Raw genomic sequence first — 4,468 nt, 5'->3', positions numbered from 1 at the left:
TGTTGTTCCCATGAGCGTCTTGCTTGTTCTTGAAAATCCACTTGGTTCCAATGATGTTATGGTTCCCCGACGGCCGTGGCACCAATCTCCACACCTTGTTGTACTCAAAGTTGTTGAGTTCTTCATGGATGGCATTGAGCCAATCCGAAACTTCGAGCGCCTCATAGACCTTTTGGGGTTCAACACAAGAGACAAACGCGTGATGTTCACAATAGTTTGCTAATTGTCTACGAGTGCTTACCCCCTTTCTTAGGCTTCCAACCACATTCTCCATGAGATGCCCTTTGGTGGTGAGCTTGGAAGCAATCTTCGCGGCATGGTGCTCTAATTCCTCCTCGGATGTGGAAGGAGGAGGATCAACTTGAGTATCTTGAGCGCCGTCTTGAGCTTGTTCGAGATCTTGAGCTTGCTCTTGATCGTGAACTTGCTCAAGGGGGAGAACTTGACCTTGGGCATCATTTGGTGGTTCACCACCATCTTGAGGTTGATCTTGCCCTTGGTCTTGTTCATGAGGTTGAGGACCTTCACTTTGTTCTTCAGAAGCGTGTGGGTCTTGGGAAGGTGATGGCTCCACTTGAGTGGAGCATTGTCCTTCTCCTTAGGCGACAAGGGGTTCCTCAATGGGTAGAATGTGACCAATACCCATTCTTCTTATGGCTTGGGGAGGAATTTCATCACCTACATCACAAGTACCACTTTGCTCCACTTGGGAGCCGTTATTTTTGTCAAACTCCATGTTACACGTCTCTTCAATGAGTCCGGTGGACTTGTTGAGGACACGGTAAGCATGAAAGTTTGTAGCATAACCAACAAATATGCCCTCATAAGCTCTAGCCTCAAATTTAGACAAACGAACACCTTTCTTGAGAATGAAACACTTACACCCGAACACCCGGAAGTACTTGAGATTGGGCTTGTTACCGGTGAGTATTTCATAAGGAGTCTTGTTCAAGCCCTTGCAGAGATAGAGCCGATTGGATGCATGACATGCTGTGTTGATGGCTTCGGCCCAAAAGTTGTATGGAGACTTGAACTCCGCCATCATGGTCCTTGACGCATCCATCAACATCTGGTTCTTCCTCTCCGCAACACCATTTTGTTGAGGGGTATATGGTGCAGCATATTGATGCTTGATCCCCTCATCACTAAGAAACTCATCCAAGGTGTAGTTCTTGAACTCGGTGCCGTTGCCACTTCTTATTGTCAAGATCTTTGCATTATGTTGACGTTGAGCTTCATTTGCAAAGTCGATGATGGCTTGTTGAGTCTCACTCTTCCTCTTGAAGAAGTATACCCAAGTGTATATTGAATAATCATCCACAATCACCAAGCAATATTTTCTACCTCCAAGACTATCAAAAGATGGGGGCCCAAAGAGATCCATGTGAAGGAGCTCCAAGGGTCTCTTAGAGTAGATGATAGTCGTGGGAGGGTGATCCTTCTCATGAAGCTTTCCTTCGATACAAGCACTGCAAGCACGATCTTTGGCAAAACTAACATTTGTTAGTCCATGAACATGGTCCCCCTTGAGAAGACTTTTCAAAGATCTCATGTTGACGTGGGCTAAACGGCGATGCCAAAGCCATCCCACGTCAACTTTAGCCATTAGGCATGTCGCGGTCTTAGTGGGTCGCTCTGAAAAGTTAATCACATAGAGACCATTCTCGACATGCCCAACAAAGGCTACTTTAAGAGTCTTGCTCCAGAAGAGGGCCACGGTATCAATGTCAAAGAAAGTAGCAAAACCCATGAGTGCAAGTTGACGAATGGAAAGCAAATTGTATGCAAGGGACTCAACAAGCATGACTTTCTCGATCGTTAGATCATGAGAAATGACAACCTTGCCAAGACCCAATACCTTAGAATGTGAGGCATCACCCCACTCGACATTGGTGGGCATAGATGGAATCTTTTGTACGTCCACCACCAAGTCCTTGCTCCCGGTCATGTGATTTGTTGCTCCACTATCGAGCAACCATGATCCCCCACTGGAAGCAAACACCTACAAGAGATCAATGCTTGCTTTTAGGTACCCATTTAGTAATGGGTCCTTTGATGTTAGTAACAAGGGTCTTAGGAACCCAAGTAGACCATTCAATGTACTCATAATAAGAACCAACAAATTTAGTATAAACATGTCCATCACTAGCACAGCACAACACATAAGAAGGGTTAAAGTCGTCGGCTTTGTTGGAGGAGATGGTTTTGCACTTTTTGGCATCAACACCCTTCACATTTTCCTTCTTCTCCTTAGGAGCACCCTCTCCCTCTTTCACAAAAGTTTGCTTGAGAGGAGGAGGTTGTTTGGTCTTGTCGTTCTTCTTCTTATTCTTGGACTTGGGTGCAAACCCAATTCCCTTCTTGGCCACAACTTCCTTTCGATTGCTCAAAAGATCGTTGAGGTTCTGCTCACCTTGAATGCATGTCACAAGACCTTTCTCAAGTTGATCCTTCAACTTGGCATTCTCCTCCACAAGATGCACATGCTCACAACATGGGTTAGTAGCATATGCATTATCAATTAATACCATATGAGGAAAGGTGGTCTTTTCCTTGGTTAGCTTAACTTGGAGTTGAGCATGAGACTCCTTGAGGTTAGCGTGAGCAACCTTCAAGACCTTGTGGGCCTTGTCAAGCACATCAAACTCCTCCTTGAGTCTAGCATGATCAACCCCAAGTTTAGCCTTCTCGGAGGTTAGCACACAAGACACGACAAGAGCATGATCAAGATCTTTCTTTAACTTAGCATGGTCATCATTGTATGACTCCTCAAGAGTCAAACGATGCCCACGCTCTTCCTCAAGAGCATTAGAGAGATCTGAAATCTCATTGGCATAGTCACGACTATGACTTTCCATCTTAGAGATGGTTTCTTCGTGAGCCTCGATCATGTCATTGGCTTCACCAAGTTGTTCCAAGAGAGCAACAAAGTGCTTCTTGGATTTGCCCTTGAGCTTACTCATAAATGACTCAAATTCATTCACTTCCTCATTAGACCCATCATGTTCATCAATGCAACCCTCCAAAGAGGGATTAGTAATGATGGTGGTTTTGATGTTGGGGGTTACCTTGTTAGAGGCTTTAGCCATGAGGCACTTGGCGGTGATGTTCTCGTTGGGTGAATCAAAGAGAGACACCCAGGGAGAGGTAGCAATGGCAACGGAGGCCATGACCATTGTTTCTCCATTTTCATCATCATCATCATCCTCATGGTATTCTTCTTGAACCACCAACCCACGAGTAGGAGTCTTCTTGGTGAAGTTGTTCTTGTTGAAGTTGGGTCTTGAATTCTTCTTGCTCCAAAATTGTCTTGAAGCAAGAGCCATGTGCTCGTGATAATCATATTTCGTATCTTTGGGGTTGCTCTCCTCATCCTCCTCTTCTTCCACAATAACCTTGGCCTTCAAGGCCAGATTGGGCTTCTTTGCCCTGTGAGAACGGAGCACCACATTGTCGGCGGTCTTGTCCAAGATGCTCATTGCAACAAACTTGATGTCATGGAGTGGAAGTCTGGTCTTTGACGAATGATGGAGGACATGGCCTTGTTGTAGGGCATCATGGCCTTGAGGAACTTGCGCTTGATCCAATTGTCATCCGTGTCCTTGCTCCCATGATCTCGGAGTGAGACCACGAGTTTGGTCACTCTTCGGAAGAGCTCACGAGGTTCTTCATCTTCTTTCATTGCAAACTCATCGGCTTCATCTTGCACCACTTCATAGTTGGAGCATTGAATGCTAGCACTTCCTCGATAGAGAGACACAACACATTGCCATGCGTCTTTGGCCATGGCATGGGGTCGAAGATGAGGGAGATCTTCGGGAAGGATTGCATCTTGGATGATGAAGAGAGCACTCTCATTTAATTGATTATCCACCACTTCTCTCGGGGTGAAGTTGCTTTGGTCATGTGGATATAAACCTTCTTCAATGATTCTCCAAAGGTTAGTATTCACATGATTTAAATGACGCTTGAAGCGATACACCCAAGAATCAAAATCCTCATTTTTCACAATCTTAGGAGGAGGACCGACATGATTTAAATGAGTAGAGGGAATCGGTCCTCCATAAGTTGGAGGTTCCACATGGACAAAGGTGCCAGTGCCATTTCTACCACTAGTAGAAGGACCCTTCTCACTATTAGCTTCCCCCTTGTTGGAGTTAGCATCCGTCACCTTGTTAGCGGGATCACCCACTTTCAATGGCGAGCTAGGTAGTTTAAGTCCTTCTAAGAATTTATTAAACATGCTTTCAACCGTGGTTGTCATGGAGGTTTTCAATGTGTCCAAGGCCACATTGAATTCCTCACGGGACACCGCGGTTTCCCAATTACCCATAGACGAGATCGGATTCACACTGGAGTGCTCCTCCTCCCCACCGTCTATGGTGTCAATCATACTATTCGGACGGCAAAGTCCTTAATAAAGAGACGAGGCTCTGATACCAATTGAAAGGATCGATATAGTTGACTA

The sequence above is a fragment of the Triticum dicoccoides genome, chromosome 2B (assembly GCF_002162155.2).
Source record: "Triticum dicoccoides isolate Atlit2015 ecotype Zavitan chromosome 2B, WEW_v2.0, whole genome shotgun sequence".
Lineage (NCBI taxonomy): Eukaryota > Viridiplantae > Streptophyta > Magnoliopsida > Poales > Poaceae > Triticum > Triticum dicoccoides.
This window is presented reverse-complemented; position numbering follows the sequence as displayed.